This window comes from Tetrao urogallus (genome assembly GCF_951394365.1).
Source record: "Tetrao urogallus genome assembly, chromosome: 12".
NCBI lineage: Eukaryota > Metazoa > Chordata > Aves > Galliformes > Phasianidae > Tetrao > Tetrao urogallus.
In genome coordinates, this window is record NC_136825.1 from 6,394,114 (window position 1) to 6,418,749 (window position 24,636).

The following is a 24,636-nucleotide window of genomic DNA, read 5'->3' on the forward strand; positions in this document are numbered from 1 at the left end:
AAAGTAGGGTTTTCTATTACTAGACAGATTTTGATACTGATCCAAGTATTCATGTTTAAACCTCACTGTTGTAGTATTGAATCTGTCTGGAATGTGGTATCACACATTTCCATCTCCTAGGAAGATGCCCAGAATCAAAGTTTCATCCATAATAACCATGTGAGATAAAATATTCATTTCTACTTGCCCATAGTAATGCATTAGGCACTGCAAGGAGATGAAGAATTTTCTTTGGATCTGATCTAGTAACTTTTGTTTGAGAGAGAATATATTTTAGTATATCAAATTCAACTTTTATATTTACCAGAGATACATAAAAAATAGGAATGTAGGACACCCTGCACAATCTGAAGTGAATGTACTGCAAGCATAGCAAGCTAAAGCCCGCTATAGGAATCTGAAGGTCTGTTTTTCAGTATACTTGTGTCATATCATATAGTATTTAACCAGAATCTCAAAAGCGAAGCATTCTTTAATGTGGAGTCATAAATCAGATACTTGCACCTCTTAGGGAAGCCACACAGTAGATAGTAACACATTACACAGTTGAAGACTTCAGCTTTGCCTTTTCTTTTCAATGGTGACATTTTGAGAAGGGTCACAGTCTATCTGATAGGGTAGAGAAGATAAAAGTCTGTAATTGCATCCTTCATCTTGTACTGACATAAAGTATAAAAGAAGCCAATATAGAGTCTTATCTACAAAGCTGATGTTTTTACATGAGATGTCAGGCTCTCAGGCACAATCATGCTATATACTCTGCAGTATAGCCACAAGTGTCAAAGCTTGTTTCTGACAGTATGTTGTGTCCACTATGATGTCTTTTTAAACAACTGTTGGTGTCATGTATGATTTTGAATAGTTGAAAGTGAAGTAAGTTTGTAATAATAGCATTACGGCATTGTATTGTATTTTCCAAATGCTTTAGAAACAAAGCCAGTGTTAGTATTCCTGCATTAGAGATAAAGGGACACAGAGAAGGAAATAAGCTCTCCTAAGCAGATCCAGGAGTACAATAGCAGTCTCCAGTGCCTTAGTGTATTGCTCTATCAATTTTCATAACAAGGCAGGTGCCTGGTTTGGCATGGGGAGAGTAGACTCAGTTCTGTAAAATGGAAAGTGACTTTGAGAGAGAACCAAACTATGCTTTTATCCTGTTCTCATGGAATTAGATATAATCTCCTCTGAACAAGAGACAACTCAAAAATGTTAGAAATTCCAAACATTCTTAATAGGAAAGAGTAGGAAAGGAGATTTTCTGTCAGTGTTTTAAACTCTGTGGTTTACAAGAAGCATATTGTTATAAAAGAACAATTATTGTTGTTGTTTTTCTCTATATGACTCTTATTTCTTATTCTGACTGTATCTGGTAAAGGATTTTGGCTTGTACATTAGGTTTCAGTCCCTACTCTCTCACTTCATCTAACTTCCATCAGAGCACTGCATACAAAAGAGCTGAAAGACAGCAGCAGTATATCACACTGTTTCAGAAGTATTTTTGCATCCATCACTAGGAGCTTTCTTCTTTATATGAGGAAAATACCTCTATAAATTCTGCTGCAAGAAAATACATGAAGATAGACATAAATGCAATGAAAAGCTTGTCCTAAACTACTGGAGAGCTAAACTATAATGAAATCCTGCAGATATGAGACTACATTTCTTTTATAGAGAACAACTAGTTGCACAGCAAGCCATTATCAATGACAACTGATAGAAATTATCTAAAGATAACAATCTCAAAAATAGATATTTTTGTTTTCTTTCCTGAAATTTTGAAAGGTTTTATATCACAGAGTGAAAACTCAAGCAATAAAGTTCTTTAAAGAAAATTTTAAAAGCTTAAAATAGTTTATGAGGATGACAGTCCAAATTAAAAAAAAAAAAATAAAGGGAAAAAGGAATTGTGTTCAAACGTCCTGAAAGGTAGATAAATCTGGCTTCTTTTTTCAAAGAACTAATAAGAAAATGAAAAGGCTATCTGAAAATTAATCCCAGTATTCAGATAAAACCAATGTCAATCAGATAAGAGTTCTGCAAAATCTAAGAACTGATAAAATATCTCCCACAGAAAAGCTCCTGTCCTGTGAGATGAGATGCACTACATAATTCTGAATTCCTTGAATATTTCTGCAGGCCATACGTTATTCACATAGCACTGTAGCAAACAAAATCTTGAACAGCAATAAGTGAACCAACATAGCATCCAACAATTGCATTGCAAAGACTTTTTCAAAGAGATAGATCTCCAGTTTGAGAAAACCAACAAACAGCAGTTTCCATATAGGGCTATGCAGGAAAATACAGCTTAGAAAAGAACTTTGTCACAATTAAATGTAGTGTTCATTGAGCTTAGTAGAGTAGTTTCAGAGCAACTCAGCACTTCATTTTACCAGAGATTTACAGATCCAAATCACAAATCTGAAACTTAATGGGACAAGGCTCTAATTCGTCAAAGCTATTGTTCCTAACTGCTATACCTGAAACAGTTTTAAACTTCATTAGATTTCTTTCCTAATTTCATGAGTTATCTAACAATGTCAGAATATTCATTTTTAATTCTCTTGTGAGTTCCTTAGGAGATTCCGGTCTGTTACTTAATGCACAGTGTTTGCTTTAATTGCTTTATTTGGAATTGTCTAGATGCTACATTTTGCTGGCCCGAATGTTGATATTGTATACTCTTGAAGCAGAAAATCTGCATTTAGTTCAGCAGCATCAATATGTAGGTACTGAAGCAGAAGGTAGAAGCAGCATGGGCACCCATGGAGAATAGAGCACTTTTGCAAACACTGTCACATTTTTTTGAAAAGTACATCTGTTTTGCTCAATTGACACTCCATGATGCTGCAATTATGAGCCATATGTGAGCGTGGTAATTTGGGGAGATAAATTAACATTTTAAAATCAAGACTTGGTGATGTTCATATCATTTTGCAACAGCTTCCATAAAGATGAAAGGGAATTCCCTTCCTTTTTGGACAAGATCTGTCCTAACTGCCAGCAGATAGTTTAAATGAACTATACAGTGTGTGTGCTTCAACAGAAATCCCCAGGAGTCCTGGCAAATTCAGAGTTCTTGTTCACAGCATGGCCTCTGAGCCGCGTTTGAACATGTTTCTGCTGCTGCAGATCAAGTACCCTTCCCTACTTCGTTTTAGATATTGAGGTGCAATCTTGGCCCTTCATTGTGCCATTTGTGTGGTGAAGTCAAATTGGACCTGACAAGTGAAGCATTGAACACTTGAATTAAATTGCATCATTATCACAATTTACTCGTATTGTTAATAAGTTAATAATTGTTATGTTTATGAAGTGGGAAGTTGTAAATTCTTTATTAAAATGATGAAATAATCCAAAAGTAGGCTTTGTTCAAAGTTGTAATGTGAAAATATTATTAGTGTTAGATGGAAAAGAGGCCTGGTGTATCATCACATGTACTGTGAAAAAGATTTAAGGGTTCAATTAGGAAAATGCTGTTTCCTACTTTGTAAATAATACTATTCTTTGGAATTGTAAATGGAGAACAAATCAGGCATTCCAATCCTGTTACCATATATGCAAAAGAAAAGTGATATACTCTGTGATAAAAGTTATCAGCATTGATATTTTTGCCTTTTTATTTTAATTTAAATCCCTTTATTGTATTTAGTGTGTCTTTTTCACTATAAAAAGACAGTAAGTCTGCATTATAAAGTGGGCAGGTAGAGCATTTAAATTATCATAAATAAATGAGGAAGATAAAACCGTCATTACTGAAAAATGAGAGTGAATACAAACTTACAATTAATCTTCAGTAATTTTTGAGATGTCATTATTCATTTTCAAAGAATTGATTGGAGATAATGCCAAAATATTATATGAGTCATATAGCAGCATCGCAAGTTAAATTTCCTTGTTCAAACTTTGTTAAAAAGATGGAAAACGTCTTAATGCAGGACTGCATTTGCTGTGTTTTCTACTTTTTCCAGTACATTTTTCCAAAAGACAGCTGTCCTCTTGTGACAGGGTGTTTATGAAATTACCTTTCTCACTGTAGTTTTCTGCCAACTATATAGGCAGCGTGTTCTGGATATGACCAGAACTCAGCTTGCATTCTGTCCATTCCCTCAGTGAAATACCATCCTCAAGTGCTGTATGAATAGCATAATTTAAGCTGAAAGCATTTACAGCTGAGATTCCCTGAGGTTTAGGAATTCACAACCTGCAGCTCAAGAGCACTTGGTGCCTAATCTCTAGATGAAGCTCAATGCTGAAGTGTCGTCTTTCCCTGACAGTGACGTATGTAAGTAAAAATTGCTGTTCTCTGAAGGAAGGCAAAGTGGAAAGGCATGAAAGAGCCTCTCGTTTGAAGCTCGTTTGAAGGAGATAATTTAACTTCCGCTTTGACAAACTGATTGTGAAAAAGAAAGCGAAAAAAAATACACATTTAAAATCAATATGGATTAATTGGGATGATATATACCTATTAGCTTTTGTCTGTGTAGTAAGTAGGATTGCAACAAATAAACCAGAACACTAGCACTGGAGTTTAAAAAACTGTTTCATTATTGCATTTACTCTCTTTAGATCATATTAGCCAGCAAATAAATGCCTGCCAGGTGGCTATTTGTAGTGGAATAGGTGCTTTTCTTCCTGCTAGTCCCTGAGGGTATTCTTTGCTGCAACAATAACCTAGTAGTTGTTTTACCTTTAGCACACATGAGTTAAAGCTTCAAGGGGCAAGTAGAAAAAGGTTGGAATGGGCTTAGGCCAAATGGGTTGTTTTTTGTACTAATAGTCAGAATACATGACTTTCTTTCGTCTTACTCTGCACTGGACAGCCAACTGGTGGTCCTTCACATGCTGGAGTGTCAATGCACTGTCAATGGCAGCTGTTTTCCACTTATTCCTCAGAGGAGTGGCACAGCATCTTACAATGTGATTTTGTTGTACTTTATTTCTTGCACGATAAACAACACTGATAAAGGTATTTGCAAATTCTTAAATATTGTTGCTCCCTCTTGTAGATCCAGCAGAGTTCCCTTTCTGTTTTAAAGAGCTTCAGACAGGACAGCAATTTTATATCTTACAGTCTTGAACTCTAGAAAAATAAAAGTAATCTGGTTATCTTTTTTAAAAGCCACAGTAACAAGTAAAGAATGAATTTAATTCTTCAGACTTCAGTTACCAGTTCTTCCAAGATCATAGCTAAGTGTTATTTGCGTTCCCTTATTTTTTCTTTAAGTGGTAACCAATGTTTTTAATGGATTTAAACTTCCATCATAAGGAAATGGAACAGGCCATCAGAGTATCCAAACAGGCATGGATTTTATTTTTGCAAGACTTTTGCATGTCAGTTCACATCAGTTTTTCCTATGCATTTTGTTACACTGTTAACATCTAAAATAATAATATTTCAGTATTGGTGAAGAGCTGTATATACTTTTAAATGATCACATATTTCTTACAGTACACATGGGATACTCATGGAGCACTCACATATTGAGTGACCAGAATGAAAAGTTATCCCTGGCTAACTAAGCTTACTAATACATCATAATTTAGAGGTCTGTGAACTGAATACTCAGGTCAGGCATGCAGCCAGCAATGCATGTGTTGCAATGGGAAGCAAATGCCTTCTAGCAAATATTCTTATTAGTCATCCAGTGATATTAAAATAACAATTTTATTCACATTAAGACATTTCCTTCACCATTCATTTGATTTTGTAGAGCTAATTCTATACACATATCACGAGTCTTACTTAATGAAAACAAACTCCCCAACAACTCTGGACTATGTATTTCATGATCAAGCAGCAGAACTCTCCTGTATGTGTTCATCTTGTCTAAATGCTAAACTAAATGCAGAACTTCTGTTCTCTGACTTCCAGGAGCTAGGCTGAGCAGTGGGGGTTTCAATTAAAAACCACAGGAAAGGAAAGGAATATGTCAATAAAACCACAGACTTGTAAGTACTGCATACTAGTTTGCAAACAAACACAGCAAGCATTCTCTGAGTATGAGTCTATTACTGTAAATTTAGACTGAATGCATGATGTTGAAGGTGACTGTCCCAGCATGATCTTTCTTCATTTCATATATAGTGAAATGCTGTCTAGCTTTACGTTCAATAGCTTGGTCTAGTCAGTCTGCAATGAGACTATTACTAGCAGATAAAAATGCCATGAAGAAAACAGCTTCAGCCAAATTATCAATGTTTTGTTGTTTGTTTGTTTTTTTAAAGGAAAAGAGAAGTGTAGAGGAGAGAGTAGAAAACAAAAATCAGGAAGTCATGAGATTTTAAATGAAGACATCACTTGAATAGAAATGTAAATGCCATGATTTGCATTATAAAGCTTTGATAAATAATAACTGTCACTAGAGCAGATTATGTTGATAATTAATTAGTTACAGACTGAGTGCAGTCACTTTTAAAAGGGTTTCATTAGGAATCGCATATTTTACAGTGAAGAAATCTTGAATAATACTAGCAAAGGTGAGAAAAATTATACACAAATTAGAATTCATAGGAAGACATGTACAGTAACACATTTTTAAAAATACAGTGCACCCTATGGTGCTTTTATTACTTTCACATTAAATAGAGGAACTACTAGAGAAAAACATTGTAGTTTACCTAATTAAGTGAACAAAATGCTCACTTAAATGTAAAGAAATTGAACGTTAAGTGTATTGGCTTCACATTATTTTTAAACTGTTAATAAAGTGAACTCACTGACTCTTCAGCTATTAACAATTGTCTCAAATAATCAGAAATGAAAAAGAGAGACATAGCAGCAGAAAAAATTCACAAATGTACAGCTGATTTTTATTCCATTTCAGCAGTCATTTCTATATGTTGCTCTTTCCTAACAAGTAAAAAGCCGCATCTTCAACTTTAAATTTGATGCTGACGTTCTTTAACAGCGTAGAGGCTGACCTACTGGTTTATTAAGGATTTCCAAAGGTGCTCAGCACTGACCTAATTCTGCTGCTTTCAAAATCTTTTGGTATTTACTATTATATTCAACAGGATGAATAAAAACTTAATGTTTTTTAAAAGTCTGTATTTCATCTTACAAAAATGTGAAAGGCGATGTGTAATACTGATGTATATCCTCATCCTATGTGAAAGTTGCAATAATGACATTCTCCATTAGATTTTCACATGCTCAGTTTTCTAAATTGTAAGCCATTCTGTCCAAATCAATGCAATAGTATTTGCAGGACATTTGAAATGTCAACACACCACATAAATACAAACAGGGGCCTGATTGTCACTGAAAATTAGAACCCTTCAATGTATGTGGTAAGATTACATGGGATCAAGACTGCGCTGCTGTAATCCAAGGAGTAGTTGCTATTTTATGACTGTGAAGCCTAAGTATTTGAAGAAGTGATGCCAGTGATTCTGGGCTAAATCCTATTTAATCTGGTTTCTGAAGATGCTTGGTGCCGGTAAAAGAGCTCAGACTATAAGAATGGTAAGCAGGAGAGATGGCACAATATATATCAACATCAATCAAAAAATAAAACTTCACGCTCAAGTGTAGAGCTATTAATGTGTCTCAGTATGGATGTCGCTGCGTGAATTCTAACCTGATGTTGAAGTATGTCCTTAGCCAACTTAGCTGAAAATAGCCAGATCCTTTTGTCTAAGATGTCAAAGATAACCGCAAATGATGGTAGCTGGATTGCTCTCCTGTGTGCTCTTCGTTACAGGAAATTAATTTCTTCTAAATATGTTAATGCAAACAGTCATCTTGATTCAGAGGGAACTTGGCAGTAAGAAAGGGGTTGCAGAACCTTGATTAACTTCTCTTTCTGACCATCCCCAGCACTCTGCCCTTAGAACTCCCTCTCTACACACCTTCTGTGGTGATGCAGCCCCCAAAATTTATGACTGCTGCTATATTCTTAGTGTTCATATTTTTCCACTACATATAAAAAGAAGTCCAGAGAGAAGGTCTTGATCTCTTAGGAAAGGAGATCAAGAAGAGTTTTAAGGAAAAGACAGCAGGGATGAAAGAAAAGGGGAGAGGAAGAGGAATGTTCAGCATCCATGTTCTGAAGAATACATTAGGCTTACAGTTGGAGACATAGAAGGTTTATAAAGTCTGCTTCAAATACGGAACTGTGACTCAAATATAGTTAATGACTGTTTTGAAAAGTATGGAGACTTTTAATCTTCCATTGTTTTTTGGGTTTCTACTTGAAGTAAATGTTTCTACCATCATATACGGAGGTATATTAGAGTATACCACTTCCACTTTTGAAACTATCTCATTTGTTTTCAGCTCTGAACTCATCACTCAGTACAGTTTGCTGTTAACAGACTCCCTAGTAGAGATGGATACTAGTACTATATGATGGATAGATTACAAGCTAATGTTTAGAATCTGATTTTGCTAATTTCTTATAGAAGTTTTGGATATATCAGATGTTTAACTGGCATAATTCTTCAAGGTCTAAAATGTTAATTAAGAGTTTTCCCATTTAACTAAGAGCAAAATCTTCCATTGACTTAAGTGAGAGTTGAATTAGGCCCCTTGAAATAATATGTAAAAATAACTTCTACTCTTCATCACCCACTTTCTTTCTGGCAAATGATCCTAGAAGGTATTGAGCATTCTGTGTAATTATTGAGTGTAATCAGCTTCCACTGAGTGCTAAGCTCCTCCAAGAATTTTCCATCTCCATGCAGGATTAAAAGTCAGTTTTACTTTGCTCTCATCCTGAGAAAGTAATGGACAATTAAAACAATCAGAAATAACAAAGGGAGTATGAAAGGAAAGATTTTTACACAGTAAAAGGTAGGTAAATTACTATTGTAAACAACAAGATATGTGAGAGAGACAAAGATGTAATATTCTGAACTTTACTTACCTAGTTACCATCACTCATTTATTTTGCAGAGACAAAAAACAATTTTAGTGGTATGAGTATAACCCTGCACAAGATGACTGGAAAAGATCATGATAAACAAAGAATACAATGTCAACTAATTAATTTTAATTTGATCAACTCACTTTCATGGGTTCACTTTGCTGTAATTATTCCACTGATTTTTGTATGACAGTTATGATGAATGAATGGTAATGAATACGTACCTCTTTAGAATCTGAAGGACAAAATATTTTAGCATGTACTCTCCATTAATAATGAGAAAGATAACCAACATTCAAGATTTGGGTTTCAATGTGTCTTCAAGTTCAAAGAACTTTGTACAGGGCTATCTAATTGCATTTACAGTACGTAGGTGTGTACTTGTGGGTCATTATACTTCTTAGCTTTGCTTTTTGTTTTGTTTGCTTCCTTTCATATTCTCAAGGGACCCTGAGGTTATACATGAAAAAAGTCCAAGATAGGAATCTAGAGCAAAACAGACTTTTACACTGAATTTCTTCTTCAAAATGTAGCTTCCTTATGGTTGTTAATTATGATCAATCTCTTAAAACTAAAATCTATTACCCTAAAATCTATTATCCCAAGTCAGGATAGGTAAGTTGCTCAAAAGATGTTTTTTCTGCAAAATTTCCATTGCTCTTTTTCCTGGAAGCAATTACAGTGATGATTACAACAAATGCTGAGGATAAGTAAATATGTAGTTCTAATGACCTAGTTAAAAGTAGGGATTTATTACTCTCTCATTCTTCATCAATAAAACAGAGATTCTATCTTTTCAAGTCCTTTTGCTTTTCTGTATTTCACAGATGAAAAAATTAATTTAAATAATACTAAAATGGCATTGTAAGTTTTGAAGTGGTGTTTTTGTCTTTTGCATAGTTTCTGAGTTTTTTCTAAACACCACTACATGGTAAAATTTACCAGACTTAATAATTTTGTACTGTGCTGCTATTGCAAAGTATGTGAAATACTGTGAAGCTGTAAAATTGTGTAAAATGCTGTAAAATGTAATTTGAGAGCTTATTGTTATTCCTGTTTTAATTTCAGATCATTTCCTACTGCCTTCTACTGACTTTGAATGCACTTCAGTTCTTTCCTGCTGTTGTCATCCTGCAAAAGCGAAAGGGTGAGCAATAAGGGAAAGGCAGTTTTTGACAGTCTGCATGGGTACTCCTATGCCTGCAGACGAGTAAGTAGTAATCAGCCCTTTTTTGGCTGTACACGTGACACAAATAACCTTCTCTTCTTCTTTCGAAAAATGTTGCCTTCTAGATTAATCCTAAATTGCAAATGCACATTAGTTATACTGGTCAGTAGCACAAAACTTTTTTCCAGACGCTTTAAGTCTATACTGAAATGTACTTTAATGATAGTTAAGGATACTTACTGTAATTACAAAAATTGCATCCTGAGATCGTTCAAAAGTGTTCTGGGTTCCAAAGCTCAGGCATGCGTAGTATTTCTAAAAGTACAAAAACTGGAATATGAAAAAACTTCCTCACAATGCTACTATTTTCTATGTGTAACTTTTAAAACAGAATTATAGAGTCACCAAGGTTGGAAAAGAAGTTTAAGATCATCCACTCTGACTGTCCACCTATCACCAATATTTCTAACTAAGTTATGACCCTCAGTACAACATCTAAACATTTCAGCACCTCCTGGAATGGTGACTCCACCACCTCCCTGAACAGCCCTTCCAGTGCCTGACCACTTTCTCTGAGGGGAGTTCCCAACTTGAATCTCGCTGATGAACCTTGAGGCTATCTGTCTAGTCCTATTGTCAGTTACTGGGAGAAGAGGCCGACTCCCACCTCAACAAAACCTCCCTTCAGGTAGTTGTAGAGAGCGATAAGCTTGCCCCTGACTTCTCAAGTCTGAACAATCTAAGCTCCCTCAGCCATTCCTTGTAAGGCTGAACTCCAGACCCTTCACGAGCTCTCCAGAGCCTCAATGTCTTTTTTGTAGTGAAGGGTCCAAAACTGAGCACAGTACTCAAGGTGCAACCTCACCAGTGCTGAGTACAGAAGGATGATCACTTCCCTGCTCCTGCTGGCACTGTTACTGATACAAACCAGGATGCCTTTGGCCTTCTTGGCCACCTGGACACACTGCTTATTCATGTTCAGCCAAGCATCACCCTATACCCACAGGTCAGTTTCCTCTACACAGTCTTCCAGCCACTCTGCCCCAAGCCTGTAGCATTGCCTGGGGAAAATGATTTCATTAATGGAATGTTGTTTTACATGTCTACCAGAATCACAATTGTTTAATTTTTTAGCACATGTAAGTTCCCCTTTCAAAAGATACAGACCTTTTCTGCAATTAACTGGGCTTCATATTTTTGATATGAAGATTACCTTTTGATATTCATTATTGGCCTATTTTGGGACAGTTTAGCATGAGCTCTGTGTTAGAGTAAGCTATTTTCTTGTACCTTTTTTTATCTCTCTTATTGATGCTATCTAGCTAGGATGCCTCTCAGAGACTATTGTTTTTGAGTGGAAAAGAACATGTGCTGAAAGTAAAAGAGGAAAGATGAATGATGGTTAAAATCTAGACCACAGAACTTTAGAGCTATAGACATATAAAGCGATTTTCATTCCACTTTATATTCTAAGGTAAAATCAAGAAAACAAAAGTATTGTATACATTTACATTTTAAATTATGTAATCATGTTATTATCTGAAACTAATACCATGCTGTTAAAATTTAGATAAAGTGTCCTGCAATGCATACAAAATGTTCATTTGTTGAAGGCCATTAAGTTAATTTCCTGGGAACAAGATTAAATGCAAGGCATTTACATAATCATTAGTTGTGAGGTGTAGAATAGATAATTAAATATTCCACCACATTAATTTATATTTAATTAACTGTGCTTCCATGAACCTTCTATTTGAATATTAATATTGTGTAAATAAACAATTAGGATTCATGCTCACTTTGCAAAAGCTTTGTTGTAAAAAATGTAATCAAAGAAATTTTATGAAATTTACTTAAATTAATAAACACTTAAAGGTTTTCTAAAGCAGAGCTGTTGATCTGTAAAGTTTTGCTAAATAGCTCCAAGTACCTTGGATTTAACACTTCCATTCTTCAAGTGTTCTATATGTCTGAGTTCTAACAAACTTCAAATTAGTGATAAAATTTTCTGTTATACATTTCACAGCCTGTCATTTAAATTAGTTAACATATTTTAAGATACATAAAAAAATACTAAAAAAAGCAAAAAATTGCATTAAGTTTGAAAAACACAGTAAAAGTACACCATTAACGAACAATATATTTTCTAGTAAAGAAATATACGTAGTTTGTTTTCATATTAAAGAGATCTAACTTGGAAACGCTCAGGTCGTAACTGGCAACATCAGAAAATGTTTTCATTATTTCACTTGAAAAAATAAATTCTTTCTCATTTTCATGAGTGTAAATAGATGAACAACCTACAAAAGGCTGAACTGAAATTCAAAACTATTTTTGTTTTTTGTAAACATAAGTTATTTTTTTCTGTTGGCCTGTAAATCTTTTTCTGATACTGTTTACTGTCATTACCTCTAGGAATTACTGTACTAGAACGTAACACTTGTATATACGTGTGTGAAGTAGCATTTTGACAAATGGTGAAGAAGTACCTCAACATAACAATGGGATGAGATACCTACTGGTCTGTAAAGGGAAAGGAGCAAAAAAAGGAGACTGTTAAAACAGATTCTGGAATTTTGGGAGATGCTGTGTATCATAGCAATCCTGTGCCAGACCAGTGAATTGCTGTGGACTGTGCTATGAAGCACAGAGAAAAAGCTTGTTAGAAATTTTACTTTTGAAACTTAAAAATTCAAAATTTACATTATTATTTATTTGCAGGATACTGGGACAACTAAGACTCCAATTGCAGTTAATGTGAGATGGCTTATATTTCTGAACACAGATCTAGCCAGAGCAAGAAAATGGTTTGGCTCAGATTCTCTCCTTTGTGACATTATGAAAAGCTCCAAGTCACCATACATAAAAATACAAATTCATATAATATGTGTCAGTTGATAGTAATTTTTGACCCATACAAATAATTTCAGTATGATTTCAATTGTGTAATATGCAAGTAGTCTTATTTGTCTTCTCAGATTCATTTTAAATGACATTTGGGACAGACTCTTAATCAGTATAGAAGTTGGATAATCACTGATAATATTATATAGAAATGTAACTTGTAACACAAGGCCATAAATTATATCAGCTTTAAAGACTGGTAGTTTACTGAAATAGTGTTTTCTGTATGATGGGAAAAAGAAGCACATGGCAAATCATGAAGGCTTACTGTCGCCACTTGAGGTTTTAAACAGAGTACTCCCTGAAAATATCAAATTGAACTGATTCAAGGATGTTTGACACTGCATTTTATTTATTTATTTTTTTTTCAGCAGCAGCACAAATAGGGTCATGAGGGTTAGGAGGAAAACGAATAAAGAGTATCTCCAAATAAATTGAAAGTAGGCAACTGGTATACAGCAGGTGAAAGCTGAGCTGAAATAGAGAGCATCAATTAGTGTAGGCACACCATGATGTGCATGCTGCTGGACAGTTGAAGTAAAAGCTGGAAAACAGTAGAAATTGTATAAAACAAAGAGGAAGTTTTTGTTTCTAACAACTCATAGTTTGTATATATATATACATATATATATATGTCTATGTATGTATATTTATATATGAACAAGTCACAGTGAACATGCTTTTAGTTTTTCTAGTAGAACTAGAAAACCCAAAAATCAATTAAATCTATGATCTGAGATGATGTGATGGGACACCAGCAGATAACATCTGACATTCTGGTCAAGTATGATGGAACCAATACTAACCAACTGGTCAGAGTAAAATTATCTCAACAAGCATGTATAAGGTTACCAGAGAAGCCTGGAAATTCTAATTGATTCCAGTGAGTAAATTCAAAAGTAGCACCATGCATTCTGACAATGTAGTTTTTGAGTAGAACTGTTTTCATTTAAGTGAATTTTGCTATGTTTATCGTACTTTTTCAATAAAGAAACTGGTATTCACATACATTCACACTGAAACACCTTTTCAAACTACAGGGAGGGGGGGAAGAGGGGAGCCTGTCCTCAACCGATGGAGACTGGTCCGCAGTCAGCAAAGAATGCTAAGTTAGTACGTCTTTATCTAAAGAAAAGAAGATTCCAAGTATGATTTTTTTCCTTCTGTGATTCTGGAAATATCAAAAATAGGTAGGGTCCTAGGATCAGAACTCCTAACTTCTAGTTCTGCCACTACTATTTAATTGGCTGTAGGAGTTCAGCAGACTGATAAAGGCACTGAAAATTACCAGATCTTGTACATGAGGAGGACGTAGTATTTATGGGATTTTCTTTACTGTGAGTGACTAATAATGCATATCTTTAGTGTCTTGATTGACCCATAAAAATGGATTATTCTCTAGTCTTTCCTAAGAGCAATGCTGTGAGGCTTGCTATGAAGTCTTGTGGAATATCAGCTAACAAAGTAATGTCTGTGGAATCTCATCTGAGAGAAGCTTTTAAGGCAAAGTACTGTGACCTAAAATGAAAAAGCTAAATACTATTTATCTATAATTACTATCAAAATTACTGTTAATTAGATTTTGCTTTCATAAGATCTTTTTAGTAGGTTGTTTTGCAAAGACATAAAAAGAAATGCATTCATTTCCACTCTGATGCTGTCAAATACCATATTTTTGTATGCTTTTAAAACTTTAGGCTATATATTGCCAGTTCTGAAAACTTACCATCTTCTTAGGAGCTACTGATGTCTTATAATACAATTACCTTGAGACAAGATGATCCTGTGGTGAGATTATCCCCTAAAAAGATTATCTTCAGACACAGTCATCCTCTGATAAGATTATCTGGAGAGATTATGTTGATAATTAGCTAGAGATGTGGAAGACTGATCTAGAAAGTATATCAAGAAGAGCACAAACTAGAATGAGCATTTCATTTAAACTCAACTTTGTATGACACTATGCAGTGTATTAACATGCTTGTAGCTGTACAAGGCTTTAAATTGACTTTCAGATGTAGGAGCTGATGAAGGGAAAAAGGCCTGAGCAACATTCTTGAACATTTTAGAACTGAACACTTCTGCTTTGTTCAGTCAATCTAGTATTCATTACAGGATCCAGTTAATGAAATGTCAACACTTTCACTGAAATAGATTAAATACTATGGTATTTATTCGATAGCAAATGGATACTATTTAACTTGAAATGCATTGTACATACTTGGGACCTGGAATAATAGATTATTTTTGTCTGACAATTGCTATTCATCAGTTTCCAGTTGCAGAAACAATGCCATTTTTAATGTTTTCTCTCAGAGGTGGGATAAGACAGATGATGTCAGTTTCCCTTAGTATGTTTGAATATACTGATTCTTGATAACACATGAAGGTTAGTATCTTCAGTATCTTAATACAATATCCTTGTACAGAGAGTAAGGAGTCAAGGATTCTTCTGGTTCTGAGGAAAGAAAATTTGAAAAAAAAACTGGTTTATTGTCAATTCTTGAAGCCCCTGCGAAATTGAAGTAAACAGTTATTGCTGTAAGCTTTAGATGAGAGTTCAGATTGTCCAGTTATGAAATGATCAAAGGGACCTAGGTGTGCAGGCTTTAGCTATGCCGATGAGTTGAAGAATGAGAACTTAGGAAGTCAAACTTTGATCTTAAATATTCCCCAGCAACACTTATGTAAACACTGCTTTCTTTCATGAGCATTATATGAGCCTTCTGGAGTGTGTTTGTTTATTTGTTGCTTAATCTATATGGTTTGAGATAAGTGTATTAAAAGGCTATAAAACTTAATATGCTTTTGCATCTATCAAGATCATCCTAAATCAGCATTAGTACCTCGAGTTTGCAATTTGTCACTTACACTATATGCATACAGAATGTGCCTTTCTTGAACGGAAGAACACTCTCTTACATAATACTGACAATCTTCAAAATGTCAAAGCATCATGAAGTGAAGAAGTACATCTTTGACTTTAAGAGTTAGGAAAGATGTTGGAATGTGTTGGGAATTGAGGGTTTGTTTTTATTCTTCTCTATCAGTCTACAAACACATCATCTTGGTCAGCTAGCTTTGGAATAGCTGGGAGAAAGGCTTAGAGATACCCTTGAGCAACGGCATATATCAATTTCTTGCTAAATTAGAACCATCATATATGTGACAAATATTGTCTTACTACACAGTCTTCGCTCAAAAGAAATCTGGAGCTAAAAGGACAGAAAGCATGAAATAGTTTTGAAACAGCTCCAGTGGATAAGTCTGCTAGCTTGGATTTACCTACAGATTTTGCACAGGGAAGAGTACAGCTCTTGATAATTCTGTTTCAGTATTTTCAGTCTGCCATCTTTCATTTTGTATCAGATTCTTCATTTAAATATAAAGAAAACTAGATATTTTATGCAGTGTATAGACATTAAATATTTCTTAATCACTCAGCCTTCTCTGAAAAAATAACCAAGTCAGTAAAATCTTTACAGTGAAAGAATGTACTCCCCTTTTATTCCGAGATGAGTTTCTGTCTCTGCATTAATTTCTTTTCTTCTATTCCACGGATAATTAATAGAAGATACTGGGAAGTACTTAACTTTACTTCAACCTATTTTAAGTTTATTACCCCTGTGACTCATACATCACAACCACCAAAAATGGATAAATTGTAAAATCTACAATACTAAATCTTTATTTCAAGGACTACTACTCCCAAATCTCCTAGCAGTACATTTTTAGACTGCCCTTTCTAATAAGTTAGTTTCCCACTGAGTAAAAACCTTTTAGTACACTGAAAATGGAGCAGTGTTATTCTTAGCTATTGGATTCTCAAGCCTCCAATTCTGCTGTTTCAAGTGGCCGTTCCTTCACATATTCATTCAGCAAACCATTTTTACGGCATTAATGTAAAATACTTCTTTGAGATATGCAGTAATTTTCTTCTACGGTCATTTGGTTGATGAGATAGAAATATATTGGAGTACTATTTGACTATCTTAAACACTGAATAGCCATTTTGAAAAAAGCACTAAATTCAGGAAACTCCAACTCTTTGCTACTAATTCAAATTCAGTAAAATCTGGTAGCATTTTCCTATGTTGTAGTGATGCTTGTAATGCCCACGTGCAAATTACTTGTTTGATTTTAAAGAAGGAAGAAATCACTGAAATAGTAGAAATAAGATTGAATTTTTGCATTAAAAGCAAAGAATGGAGATAATTTTGAATGAAAAAAAAATATCAGAGTACACAATGAGAAAAATATTATTTGAATGTGAGAGAGCAAAGAGATCTTTAGAAATGGCTGGGTGATTTTTAAATTATAAAGTAGACAGAAGATTAACCAATATATAGCACACTTTTTCTCAATTTATAGATTTTAAGAGAGACAATGGTGATCATTAATTCAATCTCAAATCAGTGCTTTTACTTAATGTACACCAGGTCCCCCATTTCTCAGGGAAAATATCCATGTTAGAAAACTACCTAATCTTGCTTTTCACATGAAGCCAATGCCTGGAAGTTCTCAGTAGATACTAAATAGAACATAGAGGATGTGTGTGAGATGGCTATGACAGGACTGGAACCTGCCAGATTTCACAACACTCAAACATATGGTCTGATTTTTGTGTGGTCCTGTGTGGAGACAGGAGTTGGACTCATTTATCCTTATGTGTCCTTCTATCTTGGGATATTCTATTATTCTGTAATTTGTGTTCAGAGAAGGGCAACGAAACTGGTGAGGGGTCTGGAGCACAATTCTTAACAGGAGCAGCTGAGGGAATGGGGATTGTTTAGTCTGGAGGAGTGTCAGGAGAGACCTTATTGCTCTCTACAACTACCTGAAAGGAAGTTGTGTCAAGGTGGAGGTTGGCCTCTTTTCCCATTGATAGGACTATTGATAGGACTGGAGGGAATGGCTTCTAATTGTGCCAGGAGAGGTTCAGGTTGGATATTAGGAAAAACTTATTCTCTGAAATAGAATGGTTAGTGGTCAGGCACTGAAATGAGGGAGGTGGTGGAGTCGCTATCTCTGGTGATGTTCAAGAAATGTTAGATGTTGTACTAAGGGACATGGTTAAGTGGGAAAAATTGGTGGTACGTGGACAGTTGGACTAGGTTGTCTTGGAGGTCTTTTCCAACCTCGGTGATTCTATAATAAAAAATACTTGAGTTTTCAGCCCAATTCATTTGAATTCTAATTTTGATGTACTTCATGTAGGCTTATAGGTAGTCCCTGCGGATATGCGTTATGTGATCAAGAGACTAAAATATTTTCCATATTCAGTTCAGTATTTCTTACTCCATACCACTTTCACTCCAAACTATGCTTACATAAAATATTGCCAAATATGTTTTTAGTTACACTAAAGCTCTTCAACAACACCTCCACTTGCATTAGTTTAATTTAAGGAAGTCTCTGAAATGATAGCTGGAAGCATAATCAAATAATGAGGTAATTAAGAAACTGCAGCTAATTAATCTGATGTCATTCAAAAACTTTTCTGAGCATAAATTTAAATAGTAGTAACTTCTGGCCATCTTTGAGTTATGCAGCTTTTTTCATACAAGCAAATTTCTCATAAGAAAATATGAATACTGTATACTAATACAAAGTAAAATTTGAGTTCAAAACAGATGACTCTTTTGGTTAGCTCACTATTAACAGTTTGTGAGCAACTCTTTCATAGTTACAAAATTTAAAAAAAAATCTTTATCTTTTAACATTACTTCTCTAACAACTTTTTGATTTTTTTTTTCCTGTAATATTTCCACTTGCATCACTTTTATCCAAATAAATAATTACCTTTCAGGTAATGAATGAGATAAAAACCATACTATTGTCTAGTATCGACAAGTTCCTTTTGGACTGTGCTGTTCAGTCTGGGGAAAAGGAGACTGAGGGGAGATCTTATTGCTCTCTTCCAATATTTGAAAGGTGCTTACGGCGAGAGCGGGGCTGATCTCTTCTCACTGAGACAGGTGACAGGAAGAGGGGAAATGGCCTTAAGTAGCACCAGGGTAAGTTTAGGTTGGATATCAGGAAAAACGTCTTTACAGAAAGTGTTGTTTTGCATGGAATAGGCTCCCCAGGGAGGTGGTTGAGTCACCATCTCTGAATGTGTTTAAAAACTGTATGGATGTGGTGCCATGATTTAGCAGAGGGTTGTTAGATACAGTAGTATGGTTAGGTCATGGTTGGACTCAATGATCTTTAGGGTCTTTTCCAATCTGTGCAATTGTATGATTCCTTCCAAATTTGATATGCATTTAGAGTCAGCGTCCCACAGATATTTCTTCCATTATGTAAAATGTGAAATCCTTTAGTAATCTATTTATATTCTAAAGCTGAAAAAAAAAAATTATCATTGTGTGAATATCCTTAAAGGAATTAAAAAGAAAGAAATAATGGCAACAGAAAGTACTGAAAAAAGCTCTAGAGTTCTGAATCACAGTCTATTATTATAGGCAATATTTTATTGTAAGTACAGAATTTAGATAGAGAGGTTTTCCATGTAACTTCCCCGTTTTCAGTAACATAATTTATAATAATAATTTTTAATAATAATTTACAGTTTTATGTTTCTTCTGAGATTATATGAGCCCAAAACTGGGCCTTTTAAATAAAATTAAATAAAAGAGAATTCTGAACTAAATTATCATGTCATTTTTCTGTAAGATTTTTACTTGGTAAATGAACTTTATTGTTCTTCTCCTCCTTTTGTTGCTTTAAAATTATCATTTCAGTTCTGTTCTAACTGAAAACAACTTACCAGAAAAACAGCAAATGAGGCCTGATTATTGCCCCTTGGGAATACAAGTTTGTGAAAGCAGTTTATGTCAATGTTTTAATTTTGTTATTGTGGTATACCTTGCTGCACTAGTACTTTTGACTGATTTTATTCATAGATCAAAGTACTGCTCAACATGCACAAATGTCCAGGGACTGTTTATATAAAGATCAAAGATATACATAAGCAGGGCAAGCTTATCAAGTGTAATTGCATCAGGGTTCACAATTTACTTAGGCCCAGGAGGCAAATTCTGAAAACCAGGAAAGGCAGCCTCAGCACTCATGGTCCTGTGTTGCATTGTTTGCACTAGGACCAATGCCAGTTATTCTACACTGTAATGTGTAAATACAAGGATATGCAGGAATCTCAGCCTTTTTACTATTTCTCTCCTTTGATGCCAGCCTGTTGAAGTGTTTCTAGATAATCACAGTATTTCCAGTATACCAAAACCATGTACTGAAAAGCACAGTTTATATTCTAATGAACTTTTAAAATAACTATTTTAGTATATATGCAGTGGTTACTTTATGCCAGAAGATCTTTCCTTTGAATTTGGTTTGCATTTTTCCTTTGCTAAATTGTTACCAGTCCTCTACTAGGCTTTATTTCTTGAGAAAGTTTGATTTCCCTTGGAGTTGAAAACATGATGTCCACTAAGAAGTATTTCTCACTGCATGTAATAACAGGGAGAGAACTTGCTTGGAACTTGCTCAGAAGCATGTTATCTATGTGGAAAGCCTCATCAGAAACTGCGAGAGCCTCAAGTTCCTCTGGATTGAGGAAAACCTCAGTCCTGGGTTACTATGAATATTATACCAGCTATCTATGTCCCTGTTCACTGCAGGGGAGCTGGAATAGATGACTCTTAAAGGTTCCTCCCGAATCTAAGGATTCTAAGATTCTATGAATACAAGTAATTCCAGAAGCAAAGTATACTGTCAAATATGAAATATATTATGTGCTTATTTTGCAATTAGAGGTAAGATGCAGATATTTTTTTCCAATTTTTTTCCTTAAATTGGAATGTTTTCATACACTAAGAAATTTACCAGAGGAAATTAAACCACTATTTTCACCCATATATCTTTTTTTTTATTATTACTGTCAGTCATTCTGTAGCATTTTTAAGCAGTTTTCCACTTTAAAAGTCATCTCCAGTAGACAGATATACTGTCTAAAAAGAAATCACTTTTGTCAATCACCATGTCGAGTTTCTAGAAAACCTTATTTGTGTGACGGTGTTCTCATACTAACAGTTGAAAATATAAACGTGTGTGGGGAAAGGGAATCTTTCCCTGGATTTAATGGAAGATGTATTTTCAGTAGTTGATGCTGATACTTATGGTATCAAGATTCTTCTACAATGCTGAAAGTTTCAGCCAGTGTGGAAGAAAAATACAAGGTCAAAAGGAAGATGATTATACCTCAAGGCTTTCCAAGGAAGTAAATAGTTTCTGTGTTTCCATTCCAAGTTCTCAGAGCATTTAATATGGGATGAAATGGCAGATGAGACACTCAGAAGTTTTTATAATTCAGTCTTGGACTCAGAGAAACTATAAATAGAAACAAAAAAGTCTTAGCTCAATTTGTGATTTTTCTACATCAGACTGTTATTCTAAGTTAATTTATGGAGCTAAGAGAAAAATATTATTATCAAAAATAAAGAAACAAACTTGCTATTTATTGTTTTCTGTGAAGACAAGCGTGGACGTTATTTTGGAGGAAGACAAAATTATGAAACAATATAAATAACTTTCTGGAAATAGAATGCTTTGTAAATAAAGGATGGGAATGTTTTATATGTTTATTATTCTTTACAAAAAAAAGATAAATGTGTGTTTGAGAGCAGTTATGAGACATGACCAAAAATCTCTTCTTTTCCTGAGGGAAAAATTAGACAATAGTGGAAACGTTTTAATCCTTGTCCGTATCCTTTCCTCCACCAGCTGTGATGGGGAAGTCAATTAAAAACAAGTTTTATAAAAGAGTGTGGCCTAGGTAGAACGGCAGTGGTGGGTGGTTATGGGCTGTAGCCTGACAGTATTCATCCTATGATAGAAGGAAGAATGTAAAGTAGAAAAAGTATATAATGAGAAGTTAGAAGAGAATTTGAGGAGGTAGTGAGTGATAAACAGCAATAGTATGCTATGGCACTCTATACTATTTAACTCTCTTTGTGGCAGAAGATGGGTACGAGTTTCCTGGTTTTCTGACTTCAGTGTAATATGAAGTGATAGTCCTGAAGGCAAAAAAAAAAAAAAAAAAAAAACCCTAAGAGCTAATACACTCCTGAACAGGGAGAAGCCTAAAGCTGGATATAAGCTTTTAGAGTGAGTCTGAGTTTTCTGCTAGCCTGAGAGCAGAGACCCTGTCTGTCAGACAGAAGAGGTCATGGGTGAGAAATTCACAGCTAGATCAGACCTGATAAGCAGTGTGATGGAAATAGAAATTCTTCTGACATACACAATGTAAACTCTGCTTAAAGACAAAGAAGGCTCAGAAAGCAACATCCAACCAAAAACTTGTTTGCGTGGACTTTTGTTCCTAAGACTATTCTTCAAATCCTTTCTTTGTATAGAGAGTACAACAGCTCCTTTCCAGAAGCTGCAAATGAAGTATGGTAGATATATTTTCCTAAATGTTACTTTTCTAATATGGCTTTTTAACAATGAAGACACATGTATTGAATTAGTGGTACATGTAGGCATTCAAATTCCATGTTGCTATTTTCTCACCACTGCCTGTGCAAGTCAGATTACTACATTTATGCTTTGACTGTAAAGCATAATTTCATTTAGCATTCAGCTTTGACTGAGTTTAAGAATAAATAAGATTTGTTTTTAACCACAGATGCAACTACAATTGAAACAAATCAACTCTTGAATTTTTCAGGAACATTTGAAGCTTGCATTTTTTCTACTGATAAAAAGATCTAGTCCCTCCTTCTACCAATAAGCATATGCTCTACAGTAAGCAAAACAACTTAAAATTATGTGTCTTTTATGTTTTATTTTTTTTACCTCTTCTGCTGCACATTGTTGTTCAGAACTATAATTGATGTACAAAATCCCTGGTCAGTGCTGGTGATGTTTAGATTTGAATCAGTAATCACGAATATTAAATCAGCACATTAAGCTTAGTGATTCCCTTTATAAACAAATTTAATATGTAAGTTCAGGATACCTGGCTTACATATTCCTCGATTTCACAGAATCACAGAATCACAAGATGGCCAGTGTTGGAACGGACCTCAAGGATCATGAATCTCCAACCCCCCTGCCACATTCAGGGCCACCAACCTCCACGTTAAATGCTAAAGCAGGCTGCCCAGGGCCCCATCCAACCTGGCCTTGAACACCTCTAAGGACGGGCATCCACAACCTCACTGGGCAGCAGTAGTTTCTTAGTAGCAGTAGTATAGGATGAAATGATGCTGAGGATTCCTCTTCAAAAAGCGTGGGAGAGACAATCATTTGCATTAGTTTAGTTCCTAATAATGTTTAAAATTCTGGTGGAAGAAAGATCTTGTAGTTAAACAAAAATAGTGTGTAAATTAGAAATTCAAATATTCACATCATAACTCTGAATTACATTTAATCTGGAAAGAAGAGGTTAGCAAAATGAAGCAACTGGACAACTGAATGTGACTAGAGGCATCTCTCTGTAGGCTACCTACGAGTCTTGGGAACATCTAGAATTGTAAATCGCAAGTGTGTTAGCTGGATTTAGACATTCTGGAGAACTTTTTGGTGGGAAAAATCCTAAAAAAAACGAAAACTTTCATATAAAGTAAAAGAATGTGATTATTAATCCAATTAAAGTGTTTTACTGGATGCATATACAAAGCATAGTGGAGCCTGTCCTACTTATGATACTAGCATTAAGAAATCTACTGATAGGTTGAAAATTTCTTTTTGTGATGATGAGGGAGATAAAAAAGGGAAGAATATTCCCTTGTATGTTTCAAACTCTCTTTTGAAGGTATGTCCCAGATAATACCAGATAAGATGATATGGCTTTATCTGGGAACCTAACATTTGAATTTGGATCCAAATCTGAATCTTTCAAAGTACAGGAACAAGTATCCGAAGTTTTATTTTATGAATAATGCACACACGCTGAATGCTGGTAAAAAGGAGGGAGGAAAAGAAAAATTTTGCTTTTTTGAGTTGGCAGAGGTATACAGAACTTGCTCTTTCTTTACTACTTAACAGATGTCCACAATTTCTGAGGTAGTGACATTTTTTTGTAAATGATGCTATACATACATGTATTATGTTTACCACTACTACTTTCAGAAGTTTTGAACTGGTTTTAAAAAAAAGTGCTATAAAGTAGCAACTCTAGATTAGGGAGAATTCCCTCTCAGAGAGTGTGGAAAAGCATTGGTTGTGGTTATTGGTTCTGGAGTCTTGGAGGCATTTAAGAGTTGTGTGAATGTGGTGCTAAGGAATATGGAGTAATGGCAGAACTCAGTAGATCAGGATTATGTTTGGACTTGTTTATCCTGAAGGCCTTTCCTAACATAGACGATTCTATGATTTGTAAGACATAAATGTGTTATAAGGAAAGAATAATGAGAGGGATATGATAGAGTGAAGGGTATTTCTGAGGGCAAGAATAATATGACATGAATATTAATTCATTGTGCATATTTTCTTTTATTTTCTTTCTTCCTTTTTTTTTTTTTATAACTTAGCCTTGCAATTAAGATTCAGATTTTGTAGAAAGTCTATTGTTCTGAGTGGAGCCTGGCTCCACCCCTCTTAGACCTATTTAAGAGCTGGCTACCAGAGGGGAAGGATGTCTTCTGGAGATCATCTCTCTTGGTGTCTTCTGGTGAGCTCAGCCGAAGGGTAAGCTCTTCCACTTATTCTGTGATCATTGTCTACCTTGCTTGATTC